The sequence below is a fragment of the Schistocerca piceifrons genome, chromosome 2, assembly GCF_021461385.2.
Source record: "Schistocerca piceifrons isolate TAMUIC-IGC-003096 chromosome 2, iqSchPice1.1, whole genome shotgun sequence".
Taxonomy (NCBI): Eukaryota; Metazoa; Arthropoda; class Insecta; order Orthoptera; family Acrididae; genus Schistocerca; species Schistocerca piceifrons.
In genome coordinates, this window is record NC_060139.1 from 503,867,151 (window position 1) to 503,883,149 (window position 15,999).

General features: G+C 39.2%; 3 non-coding genes across 3 annotated transcripts; 1 reads left to right on the top strand and 2 right to left on the bottom strand.

Moving 5' to 3' along the window:
* The first annotated feature begins 3,955 nt into the window (after positions 1-3,955).
* Positions 3,956-4,045, top strand: Trnay-gua. Its single transcript is given in 2 exon segments — positions 3,956-3,992; positions 4,010-4,045. It is a non-coding gene; the product is annotated as a tRNA-Tyr (tRNA).
* Positions 4,046-4,736: 691 nt separating this feature from the next.
* On the bottom strand, positions 4,737-4,809 carry Trnar-acg. Its single transcript has one exon. It is a non-coding gene; the product is annotated as a tRNA-Arg (tRNA).
* A 10,730-nt stretch (positions 4,810-15,539) lies between these two features.
* On the bottom strand, positions 15,540-15,611 carry Trnap-agg. The gene has a single exon. It is a non-coding gene; the product is annotated as a tRNA-Pro (tRNA).
* Between the last annotated feature and the right edge of the window lie 388 nt (positions 15,612-15,999).

Here is a 15,999-nt window from a genome sequence, read left to right on the forward strand (position 1 = left end):
AAATTGGAAGAAACACATTGATGATCTGCTGAAACGTTTGAGTTCAGCTACTTATGCAATAAGGGTCATTGCAAATTTTGGTGATAAACATCTTAGTAAATTAGCTTACTACGCCTATTTTCACTCATTGCTTGCATATGACATCATATTTTGGGGTAATCCATCACTGAGGAATAAAGTATTTATTGCACAAAAGTGTGTAATCAGAATAATAGCTGGAGTCCACCCAAGATCATCCTGCAGACATTAAGGATCTAGGGATATTCACAATAGCTTCTCAGTACATATACTCGCTTATGAAATTTGTTATTAACAACCAAACCCAATTCAAAAGTAATAGGAGTGTGCATAACTACAATACTAGGAGAAAGGATGATCTTCACTATTCAAGATTAAATCTAACTTTGTTACAGAGGGGCGAATTATACTGCCACTAAAGTCTTTGGTCACTTACCAAATAGTATCAAAAGTCTGACATAACAACAAGTATTTAAGAAGAAATTAAAAGAATTTCTGAATGACAGCTGCTTCTACCCCATAGAGGAATTTTTAGATATAAATTAAGAAAAAAGAAAAAACCAAACAAAAAAATTATAAAAAATAAATAAAAAATAAAAAAGTTGTTATATTAACTTAATTATGTTGTTAAATTAACTTAATTATGTCATGTATTGGAAAATTTGACTCGCTCCACATCATAACGAAATATCGTATTCATGATCCATGGAACTAGTGTTAATCAAATCTAATCTAATCTGTGGCTCTCAAGTATTTCTTAGCTCTGGCTTACTGCATTTAGTTGCTCATTGCCAATTGGCAGTAGTAATGTTTTCATTTTGTTTATCTTCGCGCTTCACGCTTCTTCAGAGGTTTTTAGTGTTTCTTCTAATGTTGTTATGTCTTCCTCTTGTTAGATGAAGATTCCTATGTCATCTGCGTAGGCTACACAGACCACTGTTTTATCTTCCACAGAGTAGCCTGCGATTCTATTGGCGATCTTCCTCGGCGGGTCTAGAGCTAAATGCGTCTTTGACAGGGAGCACCCTCGCCTCACTGATCCGTTTAATGCTGTAGAGAAAGGATACATTGAAAGTTTTGCAATACGAGGCAACAAAAAGTCTCGGTCGGCTGTTTGTTCTGTGTTCTGAGAATACTTCATACTTGAATTGTAATCCGCGCGTGGTTTAAACATAGACTAGTGCGTTGAAGAAATGACTCTTGCACTCCGTGATGTGTGTCCACATTGTACAACTATATTCAGGGGGTACAGAGATTTGCAAAGACGGAATTTCACTCTGAAGGACGCTAAGAGGACGGGAAGGACGCGATCATCAGTTCATTCGATTCTGCATGATCATTTGTAAGTAAAGAAACTTTGTTGTCTGTAGGTGCCGCATAGTTTTATAGAAGAGGACACAACATATGACTTGGTGCCGGAACATATTAATGAATTTTTCTAAGGGATAATGTCAATATGTTAATAACATCGTGACAGGTGACGAGACTTGGCTGTACTTTTCTGACGTGCCGACTAAGACTCCAAACAAAGTCTGGGTCTCTGAGCAGGACGACACGCCCATGGCTGTCAGAAAATCCCGATCAGTAAAGAAGAAAATGATAGCTGTTCTTTACAAATCGAGCGGAATTGTGGAGCATGTTGTTTTGGACACACACAAGACTTTCACAGCTAAGTGGTACACTGAGCAGTGCCTGCTCAAAGTCATTCAATCATTGAAGAACATGCGACCGAATTCAAGAATGGACGCTTGGCTCCTCCATCACGACAACTTTCCAGCTCTCCGCGCCAAAGCATGCACCGTATATTTGCGGCGAAAAGGACTGAAACTTCTTGCGCGCCGTTCTTAAGAGTCCAGATCTTGCTCCATGTGACTTTGCACTGTTCCCACATGTGAAAATACAGCTGAAAGGTGTGCAGTTTTCAAGTGATGGACCTCCTGAGGGCTAGGGACAACGAGTGTGCCTTACTCCCTAAAGAAACTTGGGAAAACTGGTTTAGGGATTGGTTTCGGAGGATGGACAGATGTATTCAATGTAGTGGAAATTATTTCGAAAAAATTAAATAAATAAATCTGTATTGCAAAATTTTCCTGTACCCTTTGTATTTGGATGTCCAGCCGTTTGTAGGTATTTAATTTTATCGTTTCGCAGCTTCAAACGTGAGTGTATTCAATACACTGGAGGTTGTTGTTGTTGTCTTCAGAGACTGGTTTGATGCAGCTCTCCATGCTACTCTATCCTGTGCAAGGGTGTTCATCTCCCAGTACCTACTGCAACCTACATCCTCCTGAATCTGCTTAGTGTATTCATCTCTTGGTCTCCCTCTACGATTTTTACCCTCCACGCTGCCCTCCAATGCTAAATTTGTGATCCCTTGATGCCTCAGAACATGTCCTACCACCTGGTCCCTTCTTTTTGTCAAGTTGTGCCACATACTCCTCTTCTCCCCAATTCTATTCAATACTTCATCATTCGTTATGTGATCTACCCATCTAATCTTCAGCATTCTTCTGTAGCACCACATTTCGAAAGCTTCTATTCTCTTCCTGTCCAAACTATTTATCGTCCATGTTTCACTTCCATACATGGCTACACTCCATGCAAATACTTTCAGAAACGACTTCCTGACACTTAAATCTATACTCGATGTTAACAAATTTCTCTTCTTCAGAAACGCTTTCCTTGCCATTGCTAGTCTACATTTTATATCTTCTCTACTTCGACCATCATCAGTTATTTTGCTCCCCAAATAGCAAAACGTCTTTACTACTTTAAGTGTCTCATTTCCTAATCTAATTCCCTCAGCATCACCTGACTTAATTCGACTACATTCCATTATCCTCGTTTTGCTTTTGTTGATGTTCATCTTATATCCTCCTCTCAAGACACTGTCCATTCCGTTCAACTGCTCTTCCAAGTCCTTTGCTGTCTCTGATAGTATTATAATGTCATCGGCGAACCTCAAAGTTTTTATTCCTTCTCCATGGATTTTAATACCTATCCCGAATTTTTCTTTTGTTTCCCTTACTGCTTGCTCAATATACAGATTGAATAACATCGGGGAGAGGCTACAACCCTGTCTCACTCCCTTCCCAACCACTGCTTCCCTTTCATGCCCCTCCAATCTTATAACTGCCATCTGGTTTCTGTACAAATTGTAAATAGCCCTTCGCTCCATGTATTTTACACCTGCCACCTTTAGAATTTGAATGAGAGTATTCCAGTCAACACTGTCAAAAGTTTTCTCTGAGTCTACAAATGTTATAAACGTAGGTTTGCCTTTCCTTAATCTTTCTTCTAAGATAACTCGTAAGGTCAGTATTGCCTCACGTGTTCCAATATTTCTACGGAATTCAAACTGATCTTCCCCGAGGTCGGCTTCTACCAGTTTTTCCATTCGTCTGTAAAGAATTCGCGTTAGTATTTTGCAGTGTGACTTATTAAACTGATAGTTCGGTAATTTTCACATCTGTCAACACCTGCTTTCTTTGGGATTGGAATTATTATATTCTTCTTGAAGTCTGAGGGTATTTCGCCTGTCTACACTGGAGGTATGAATTAAAAAACTCTTTCAGTCACAACTTTTCGTGTTTATTAAGTGTACGATGCATTTCGGCCCCTGTGGGTCCACCATCAGGTGTAATTTGCCTTAATACAAGCTTTATTTCTTCTCCTGAATGAGGTGAAATGCAAATTTCTGTCACGAAAAGGTGTGATATTAGATTATGAATTTCGTAAGCCAACGCGGAATATACGTGCGAAATAGTGGGAAAGATGAACAGTGTATACTTATGACATAATCCAAGAAAATCGTTTTTAACGTTTTAGCTCCAGCAAACATTCTTTTGTTCATCGTTTTCGTACATGTCACTTTGTTCAAGAGGCACCGATGCCGTCTACGCTTCTGTTTCAAGATGGCGGAAACCGATAACGGGTTCCTCTGGTAGCTCAGTTGGTAGAGCGGTGGACTGTAGAGGTTCTATAAGCAGAAATCCATAGGTCGCTGGTTCGAATCCGGCCCGGAGGAAATATTTTTATAGCCATAGGTCGGAAGGACTATTGACGCACAGTGAATAATTCAATGCAACTCAGTCACAAACCGACTCCTGATTCAAATTATTGCTATTAACAACCACTTCTCATGTTTAGTGTCTTATTCCTGAGTTATTAATTTGGCAAATTGTATATAGGACTCCATTTTCTACCTTAGTATGTCCTTAGTAGTTTCCCATAAATATTGTACTAAAATTCAGTAGCCCTAAAAGTAACTGAAAACAGATGTCACAGGTGATTTATAGTGGTAGTCTGACTTTCCTATTGTAGAAGCAAGTAAAAATATCGTTAAGTAGTACAGCGGGGTACTTGGCTTTGAGCAGTGTCAGGCTAGTCGCAATAAATTCGCATAGTCGCGTTTTTTTGGTGGGGGGCGGGGGCGGCGAAGGAATCGTAAGACTTTCTCATTTGAATACCTATCTTCTAAGTCATCGAGCTCAGCGAAATTACCTACACTTAACACTTGTGCAATTTACACGTTATCATCATGTCACCCTGTAAAGCAGTTTCTGTTTGAGGGGATCGGTAATGTGATTTCTTTTAGTATCAGGAAGAAATAAGGATAAAATCTCACATCACGCAAAAAAACGCTGCAAAAGAATGAAATACAAAAAATTTTTGTAAACATGTACATAAAATATTAGTTTTAGTTATGTAAAAATAAACGACCCTGCCAGGATTCGAACCTGGAATCTTCTGATCCGTAGTCAGACGCGTTATCCATTGCGCCACAGGGCCAGTTGCGTTAAGTCGGGAATCATGACAGCTATTATATCAACTGTAGTTTTCTTAATTTTACAAGTTCATAGTTATTTACCATGAAAGTCTCAATCATTAATATTCCTGTGTGGTTCTGCAGACTAAGACTAGGATTCTAAATAAGTCACAGAACGCATACCAGAAGACATTGTTATCTCATGATAACGTTACAACTACTTCTTTATTTATTTTTGGAGAGTGTCCGTCTTTAACAAAACACAATTTTTCTTCTGATTTCCGCGACATGTTTTGCTGAAGTTTCTGCATCATCAGTTGATTTTTTACTATCTTTCTATGAAACAAGGAAAATGCTCTTTACTAGTTGTACATATACAGATTTAAGTTTTTGAGACAGTATTTACATATTTGAAAAACAGATAATTTTGTATATATACATTGTTACCAAATGCTGTGGATTTCCTGGATTTTTATGTTGTTCAATGGAGTTGTTTTGTTTCACAGTTTGTCATTTGCTGTCATGTGGAACTTAATGTAGAAAAACCATTTACTTCGAAATTTTACGTCTGGGCATGTTATAATTGAGTCTACCATTAACTAATAGTATGTCTATGTGTAATAGTGTGTGTGTGTGTGTGTGTGTGTGTGTGTGTGTGTGTGTTTGTTAATAAAAAAACCACTTATGATGCTGAAACTTCAGCGAAAATTGTCTGGGAAATAAAAAGGAAAATTTTGTTTTGCTCAAGGTGGACCCTCTCCAGAGACAAATCTTTTTTGGAAGCAAACACGGACAAAAGAGCTTCAAACTCAAGATGAGTATTTCATTCTTCGTGTTTGTGCTAGTTGCGTAAGTTCTTTTTTTTCTACTTACGTTTAAATCGAACGCCTTCAAGAGAAAATTAATTTTGTTATGAGGGTGTTTCGTGTTACCCGATAACCATGAATCCTAAACGAATTTCTGTGTTCAACACTATAATACCGGTATTCGTTTGCAAACAAAACACCTTTTTCTTGCTATAATAGGGTACAACATTTCCAAACACAAACAAAACAACGGAAAATATTCCTCTGTAAACAAAACCCATTCTTTTTGCAGCAGATAGAAAGCGATTTATTTGAAAAGGTATTTTTAATAATTGTTAAGAATTAATTTTTATGTGGCAGCGTATGACTGCACCCTGTTACGTTATTACCGTTGACTAATGTCAGTTTTGAGCATATTATGTCTTGTGCTACCCTATAGCGAAAAGCTTTCGGAACGAACAGAAAAACTCTATTTACCATAGGCTGAATACAGAGACAGTTGCGAGCGATCAAGTAGAGCGGAATGTGTTTATATCCGGCACACTGCATCTGCTCGTGGAGTGAGTTATAGGGTTCCTTATTCATTATAGACTTAGTTTTGAAACATTAGGACTACTAAACTATTCAGTAATGTTCTTGGTTAGGCTGAGCAGATTTCAGAGAGAAAAAACTGGGACACTTGTGCTAATACTTAACTGAATTAGGCCTACTATAGTTACACTTACCTTTCTTGTCAGTAACTGTGATATTTTTGAAAGCGATCATAGGCTTATGATGATGAGGCAACACCTGAGAATCCCATAGCAAGAATGTGTTTGCATTTTGTTTATTGGAATAGGTTTAAGTGCAATACACACAAATGAAATTCTTTTCTTTGAAAATAAAAAAGTGATACATACTTTTTATTATAATAACCGGCATATATTTTCTGCAGCGTTCAGTCAGTTACTAATTTAAATAGGTAAAATTTGTTTATCATAAAAGCTATGCAATGTTACTACTCAGCAATCAGATATAGATTATAAATTTAATCCTAAGCTTTATCTTTGCTATATTTATCAGAAGAATGAATTGATTCTAGCTGTTCCCTGTTAGAAGTAAGATAACTATAGTTCTGTGCAAGATTTGAATTGAGTTTTCACAATTATAGCTGTCATTGCATCAAAACTAAGATTACATTTTTCATCATGCCAGTACATATCAATGAAACTGAGCACCCTTCCTACTGCAGGATGTGTGCCCGGCATACACAACACAAAACTAACAATTTTCGCTACATTTTCCACTGTAACATTTACAAAATTCACATTTTTTAAATATCGCAGTCCAGCTTTCGTCAAGAAGCACTTTCTTCATTACCCAGTCTTTGATATTCTGTTCATTATGTTCCAACTCCTCAAATAATGAATTCCCATGTAAAGCAGACAGAGGAATATCTCATTGAGACAAAAACCTAAGAGGAGTCCAGTGCAGTAGTCTGTCGCAACGGATCCAAGATAGATCCCGAATGTCTGAATAGTGACCTGAGGTCCATTTTTTATGTAATTCACACAGTCGTCAAAAAATGTATCGAATAATTTGAAGAACTCTTTTTCTGTAATAAATCCTTCTGTACTGCTGTTTTTATAAAACTCTTAAACTTTCTAAAAATGAACTTTTGTGTAAGATTGTCAGTCAGATTAAAAGTTTCAGTGAAGGAGATATTTTCACTCTCAATTTGTTTAATGGTGGCAACAAAAATTCTGATTTACTAAAAATCTTAATCAAATGGCGAAGGGCTGTTAGAGAAGAAATTAAGCTAAATTTTAGGATAGTTGTTAATGGACAAAAGGTATGACACAAGCCCTTCAAAAACATAACCAGAACCCTATTCTGCGCAGGAAGAAGAGACAGCTATGGTGTTTTGCTGTTGTTTAGCAAGGACTTGTATTCCACATCAGTAAACTTACAGAATTCTTTTAAACACGCTGTCTCTGACTGCATATGTTTCAAAATATTTGTAAATTTTGGACAAAATCACAATATTTGTACCTGCATTGTATACAAATCACTTTGTCCATTATACCATATTCTGCCCAAATTTTCCCAATAAATTTGTGTATCACCTGTTTCGTTTGGTACATCGCTAATATCCAGTATTTTGACTTTTACGCCGAAACCAGGGATGTTATGTCGAACCATTAATGGAATCATTTCCATTGCTTTGTGATTTGATGGGCTTTTTGCAATGCATTAACTATTACTGTAAAAGCATGGGTGGCAAACACATTAACAACAACTGCTTCACTTTTAGTTCTAACACAACAGTATTTAGGCCTGTCGAAAAGCTTATGGATCAAAGTAGTACTACAGACATTTGTTCGAAAGCTGTATGTGGTTGTGACAGACGGCATGATACGCAAACATAGCTTCTTTAGCAGCCAGTTTTAAATCCGGTATTCCTGGAGTGTTTCTGTTAAAAAAACGAATTCATCTTCTTGTTACTTGTAGACGCCAGTGACACTTTCTTGTGCTTTTTTTGAAGACGATCTTTGTCGCCTCTCCCGTTGTTACCTACTGATAAAAACCGATCTGCATACCGTACACTCGGTTCTATCATTTATGTAATTTTCTTTCTTTTTTCCTATCTATCTATCGCTTGTGCCTTTATCCCGCGGTTGCGCATGATCGACGTGGTTAGGTACGGAATTGGCAATGTTAAGGTATGGGCCGGATGGCCTTCGTGCCGCCACCCCATACGCCCCAGGACGAAATGAGTGTACCCCAGCTGTCTGCGTCTAGTGTAATCCATGGAATAGTGCGAACGTGTTCAGATGTCTACGAGTCGTGTAACTAAGGCGGGACGTGGGGACCAGCCCAGGATTCACCTAGGGGGATGTGGAAAACAGCCTAAAAACCACGTCCTGGCTGGCCGGCACATCGGCCCGCGTCGTTAATCCGCCGGGCGGATTCGATCCGAGGCCGGCGCGCCAATCAGAGTCCAGGAAGCAGCGCATTAGCGCTCTCGGCTAACCTGGCAGGTCATATGTATCATTTCCTTTAAGAAATGGAAATTTTTTCTGTAACGTTTCATTAAGTAAACACTTCCGCCTGGACATTTTTACCAGGTACCACACCCCGTGAGTCTAACATTATTTTTATCAGATTTTTTTTTAAGTCTAATATTCACACACATGCGCTGATTGGTAGCAATAGTAGGTAGTAACTTTGCCCGCACAGTTGATCATCCGCCGACTTTCTCTACAAGTCAGAACTGTAACCTGTTTCAATAACCAATAGATTTGAAACTTCGTCACAAAGTGAGTGAAATCTCTAACAAAGCGCCGCTCACTCATTTGTCAGCTGACTGTCAGAGCAAACGTGTGCATACCGCTAAACAAGATTCAATAAACACTGCTAACACACGCTACGTCGATCACATTCTTCACAAAATGAACTTCCATATGGCTGCAGTCCCATTAGGAGAATTGGTTTAAGTGATGCTCCTTTATATCTCATTTGGTTTTTGTTTTATTTATCTCAAGGTCCAAGTGGAATGTCGGCAAGCTAGAGGCAGAGGATGGTGCCTGGATTTTCTTTCAGCATAATGTATCTTATTCTTTCTTTAGGTATAAGACGAGTTAAACCAAATGCGATATATATTGTTGTGAAAACACATTTCTATAACGTCTTGCTTCTAGGAAATATGTTTTTCACAAATAATTATACGAGAACTATTATTGCAAGCATTTGGTTTCTCGATTGGGACTCATGCGTGCGGCCAAATTGATTGTCAAAACCGATCGACATGTAATATTGACGACGAGACAGTCTTTGAGCTTGTATTTTTAGAACAGGGTACAAAGAGTTTTAACCGCGAATGGGTTATTACGCTACATGTCTATTCGGTAATGCCACGCAAAGTGTAGTAATGAAACACTGACCAGCACTGTTGTTTCAGAGAACTCCTTGCACACTTTCGCAGCGTTTATTCATAGTGTAATGTGTGTCAAACCACGTTTCATGTGAATTAACCACCATCCACTTTGAATCTGATGCCAAATTTTTACGTAAAAAATTAATATAGTATGCCTCTTTTGAAACTGAACCGTCTCGTTTACACGAATAACTCGTTTGTTCTGGCATCGAATCCCATAGACAAAATAATTTTTCTCAGCGTTTCCTTACAAGTCCAGTTTAATGCAACAAAACTGTTAAGTTTCCGCAAAGCTTTTATTTATTTGCATGTTCCGCACCATTTGCGTCAGCACTGTCATTACTTTCTCTTCACCGTCGCCAGTAAATTTATTAACGTTAACAGCAGGTAACCACAAAAGGATTTTCCCCCACCACATTCCATACTTGCACTGCTATTTAACAAAGCGCGCCGCTTTGAACTGGAACGCGCAACTCCACCTAGACACGTGACCGAGTTTTTTTATTGGCTTTCGGGACGTGCCCATACATCCATCTCATGTGGAGAATGTCAATTATGACGACACGAACGGAAGGACAACACAACATTCAATCCCCGAGCGAAGAAAATCTCTGACCTGGCCGGGAATCGAACTGGGCACCTTTGGTTAGCAGTCCGCCGCGCTTCAAGCACAGCTACCGAAACACGTGACCAGTTTAGCTCCCGCTATCGCCTAGTTCAGGGTTCGCTTTGTCGAGTAAAAAGTGTTTCACGTAGACAGTAGTGAGAGAACCTGTGGTAGTGCTACACTATTTGACTGATCTGACGTACGGTGCAATTTCCAGGACAAAAAATGTGTGTAACACGGAATAATTCCCAGAATAAGAATGGAATTGTTTCCTTTCTAGGCGAGTGATTATGTCTGAACCAGTAAGGAAAATGTTTGCTTAAAGCAGTTTTGCCGTAAAATACGAATCAAAGCTTTTGTATCAGGAAAAAAATTAATTCGCAATTAACGGTGATGGGTGCAGATATTCACCGTTTTAAACTGTCACCGTCGTGATGGAGCAACAGTAGGCCAGCTGTGGAACACCGGCAGCAGGCTGCGCGGCGTTGTAACAAGTAGTTTCCCACACTCTGCCTCGCCACCTGCCACCCCTATGCAGTGACTTAACGGCCTGTGTTCGTTTTTGCTAAAGGAAGTGGTGACCGGTACTGGCGTTTCCCACGGTGTGGTGTTGAATAAAGGGTGGAAGTGCTGCACGAGAACTGCAAGTCACGAGTCTGAAGAGTCCTCCCCCCTCTGGTGTTTTTTCAAAGATGTTGGATTGAGTACGATTTAACATCGACCTTTTGCGCTTAGTTGCCGTCGTCGTCGATGTCGTCGTCGTTACTGTTGTGACTGTGCCAAGTGCATTCATAGCTGTAACGTACGCTTAATGTTGAATTTGCTGTAAGTTAACCAAGGGCCAGTCAAAATATCCAAACCTTTCATGAGTCATATAATAATATCTCCGTGTACTTCTTAAAATTCGTCTCTTGTGCGGATGCAAATACGTGATGGAAATGTACTTCATAAAAGAAATACATTGTGCAACAGCGAATTGAAATGTTGCTTATAACATACAAATATTTCTGTCACTATTCGTAAGTATTTCAGTTTCTTTGTGTGAGACTTCAAAATTTGTTCCCTACTGGTCCCTCAGTAACGACCTTGGATTCTTTGTTATTGTCACTACACGCTAACTGGCGACTAGTGTTTGATGCAACCGAGTACTTTACTGAAATGTACAAACCACAAGTTTTTTTTATGTTCTATGTATTGTTCTACACTGATGATGAGATACCTCAAAGAAGGGTTGTATTTACATTTGGCATATGACAATTGTTTGCTTTTCAACTTTTAGTTGTAGAGGACACAGAAGCCAGGCTGAAAACTCTAGTCATAAACTAAACGAGATTGGGAACGTACTATAGTCCACTTAAATTTAAAAAAAAAACCCTAGTTACATCATTAATAGGAAAATACCGACATGGATTAAAAATATGTATTTTTAATGAACTTGTCTAACAATTTTTTCAATGTAACTATTTAGTCTGCTGTATTAGTTAGAATTCTAAATGTTTCCAAGCTTCGTGTGGATCATTTAAACACAATCTGAAAGGGAAAAAGAACTACAGAAACTCCACTAAAAAGATACAAAGTTACAGCTACACCAGTACTTCTTTATAGATACGAAACAAGGGTAGTGACGAAAAAGGTTGAAAGCCATATAGAGGCGGCAGAGTTTAATTTACGATCAAAAGATATACTGTTACAAGATAGGTCAACAAGTAAGAGAAGAGTTCAGAATTTTTGACATTTTAGTTGACGCCATTTCCCGGTAAACAGTACTTTCGTTTTCATAATAATGGAAAACACCACATGGATCGCCCCATGTGATGGCACCCGATCCTCCCATTGGCGGGGTTGTGGCAGAAAGTTGGCGTCTCCCACCCAGCAATACTGTGGTTGCGTCCCTAGCTCAGCATAATAACGTGGGAGCTGACTACACATACTACAGAGTAGTTTACATAACTGCTCGTGCCACTGCCTGAGGCTAAGTTAAAATGATGGAAGCAGAACACAATAAAAAAATTTTACCCCTACCATGTACAGCATAAATGAAGAAGGAAAGAGATTGATGGATTTCTGCAAGAGAAATAGTTAAGTGATAGATCCATCATGGTTTCAGAAGAAGAGAGACAAAGTTACATGGTCAGCAGCAATCTGGCATAAAAATCTTTGGTGGACTATATGCTGTGTGATTGGTAAACGAATAGGAGTTTAATGGATATAAAATCACTACCATCTGAGACAGTGGATAGTGATCACTGGCTACTGGTGTTGAGCACGATAATAATGAAGGAATGGAAGACGACAGAGAACCACTAAAGGGGAATTAGAGTATGTTAGAGTGTGGAAACTGAAAGAAATGGAAGCCAAGGAAGAATACCAGGAGATGGCCTTTCTCAATATATAACAGAGAAGGGGAGATGTATGGTGGAAGTCTGAGTTGTGTGAAAGTGGGAAATGAAAGGACAGTTTGGTTCCAGCCAACAAGTGATGAGAAACAGGACAGTGCATTGTCACCTCTCCTCTTCATTGCAGTCTTGGGTGATATAACGACCAAGGTTGCAGAAAAAGAGGAGGAGGAGGATATTAGCGTTCAACGTCCCTTCGACAACGAGGTCATTAGAGACAACACAAGCTCGTACTAGGGAAGGATAGAGAAGGAAATGGCTGTGCTCTTTTGAAGGAACCATCCTGGCATTTGCCTTAAGCGATTTAGGGAAATCACAGGAACTAAAAAATGGTGGTTGGATGCGAGTTTGGACCATCGTCCTCCCAAATGCGAATCCAGTGAGCTAACCGCTATGCTACCCCCTCCCCCCCCCCCCCACCCTCGGTATGAATTGATGAGCTGCGAAAATAGGGAGGAGGAGATTCGAGAACAGCTGAATGCTTGGGAAGAAATTAAGAGACGGTATGGAATGAAATTTAATGTAAACAAATGTCAGATCGTGGTTATAATTAGAAAGAAACTGGGAAAAGTATTGGAGATGAACAACTGAAGGAGGTGGAAAGTATCAAAGTACTTGGGGAAAATTGAAGAAATGAGGAAGAGATCAGTGAACTTGGGAGACAAGCAGAATCATCCCTGCGAAGTGTTAGGGGCCTGTTTTGGAACGAAGACGTCCCACAGAAAAGCAAAGAAGTTATATATGGAAGTTACAACATCCCTGTTACTGACCTGTGCATCTGAAGCATGGATAATAAAGGCATTTGAAATGAATTTCTTCAGAGGTAGGACAGGAGTAACAAGGAGAGATAGTATGAGGAATGAAAGGGTAATGGAAATAGGAAAAGAGTTACCCTTGCAGAACTGGATATAAACATCAAGGATAACATGGTGTGGGCACTTACAAAAAGTCGAAAATAAGAGGATTCCCAAGAACGTAACATGAAATGGAGAAGCGAGGGAAACGACCATGAGGAAGACAAAGGGCTAGATGACTGTTGAAAAATGTGGCGAGGACTGGACCGATATGCCTGTTGCTGGAAACTCATGACGACGACGGCCGCTGTCGATCTGACTAGCAGACCACCATCAGATCTGCCGCTGCTAGTGGTAAACTAATGCAGCACTGTATCAGAAGACGATCAGGTAGTCAGAGTGAAACAGGTCATCATTAATTTAAAAAAAAAGGAATCCAGGCAGTATTTTTCATTCAGTTTTCACATCAGTATCAAAATAAAAGATGGTTAAAGGAAGTGGGAGAAACACGGAAATAAGGTGGGAACTAGCAGAATAATTAAATTAGTTCACAAGCCTGTGGGTCCAAGGAATACTGGAAGACCTAGAGAAATCTGGGACTGGTGTGAACCAGAATGCGTCATACCCCTAAATTTCTTTAAATAGAACAGGAAGAATGAGACTCACGGATATTTTTCTACCCAAATAAACAAAAATGATGTTACAGCCAACTTTTTGGCGTTTAATTTCGTCTTCGTCTCAACAGTAGGTAACGAAATTTTGCATCAAACAGACCATATTATCCGGTGTCAAGGATGCATATGTTGGCAGGTGCTGCGGAAGGATCAGTCGAGATGTAGATGATTTCTGGATAGCTGATATGTTGCACGCTGTGTGCTTAACTGCATAGTCATCAAAACTCATAAATAGTCTAGGGGCAGTATGTGCAGTTTTAAACTCGAACTTAGTAAAATACGCCATATATGTTGTGAAGACAAGTCAAAGAGCAAAGACAAGAATTTTGTGTAAAAAGTTCATCAAAGAAATGTGACTGGTTCACCCAACTAGAAATCTCCCGCTCCTTCTTCTTCTCTAAATTTTAAAATTTAGACTTTATCTCCTCACCTCTTAAGTTTAAAAATACAGCATGCAAAGACAAAACGAAAATAAGGTCATAAAACAATATGCAAACATTCGATCTCGTATGCTAATGATATGCAGTTGTCTTCAATAACTTCAATACCAAATATAATCGCCCGACCTGTCCCGAAATCTCAATAAATTTTGATAAGATATTAAGGCATGCAGAGGCACAGAAATTAGCGCCCAGACACAAGTTGATCAGCACTGTTAGTTACATATTATAGGGAAAACATAATACAGACTTGTTTTTGTACGGCTTTCTTTTCCAGAGTTCATTTGAAGCGGCCCTCTGGATTAGAGGAGCTTGTAGTAATCAGATATTTGGTGGTAAATTACATTTCATTGAAATTTTGTATGAGACAGTAGATATTTCAGACCATTAACGCCACGAAATTCGAAATCCTTCGCTTACCTAATTTGTGTGCGTGAGGAAAACTATAGTAATAGGAATCCTGGACGTGTTGTTATGTCACGCACATCATCTTCTGCTTCTGCGGCCAGCTTCACATATCGCAAGTCACTTTTCAACGTGTTGGGTTGCAGTTCGATTAATCAGCACTTTGTAGTCGAGTAGGTATGATGCAGCATAGGTATTTCATGTTCTCATGATCTCATGAGGAAGGGTGACTTGTTGAATTCCTAGTACATACATTCAGCGTCTTGGGAGTACATTATATGTATAAAATGCTCACTACCAATTTTTGGATTTAACGGTCTGCTGGAGCGCTCAGTATCATCGGTACATCTCAAAAGAAAGATACTCCTAAGCCACATCTATCATAGTCTGACTGCAACAGCAAACATTGATTAAGCTTATATGCACATATGGGAAGGAGGATTTCAAATCTCCCGATGGAGAATACAAGCAGAAATCGATCTACTTTCTGAGCAATTCTGTGACTGGTATTTAACTATAAAATACCTCGCTGGACGTTCGGAACACAAGTAATTTCCTTTATTGTCCACCATTTTAAATAGCTGTGCTGGACACACAGCTTAGCCTTTGATCGCTAGCAGTGATGTATCCAACCCATCAAGTAACATGATATTGAATATTTTGCGACAGTTGCAGGAGACAAATAACCAAAGCGAAATAGAGGGAAAAAAATGAAGGGCTCGTCCGGGATTTGAACCCGGGACCTCTCGCACCCTAAGCGAGAATCATACCCCTAGACCAACGAGCCAGTTGGTAAACATAATTTTGTATAGGTAGAAGAGGACGTGTCAGGCATAAAATGTACGTGTCAGGCATAAAATTAATGAATGCCTCAAATTGTAATATTAATATGTGACTTTGTGCTGTTAATGGGTTACTAATTCTACTGAACGATAGTGTTCACTGTGAATACGTTTTTTTCCAGTGTCCATCGACGAGGCTTTATCGAATTGCAGATATTGGTACATCCATCGGAAAGGTCTGTTAATCTTACAATCTTCTTTTGAGCGTTGCTTAAATTGCGAAAACTGAGCCTTTGTTTAAAACATATAGCACTGGCGCGACATAGCAGGCCCGTGATATGGCCTGCTGTTATGCGTTATTTGTTTCTGCAATCGCAGATACACGTCCCCGGC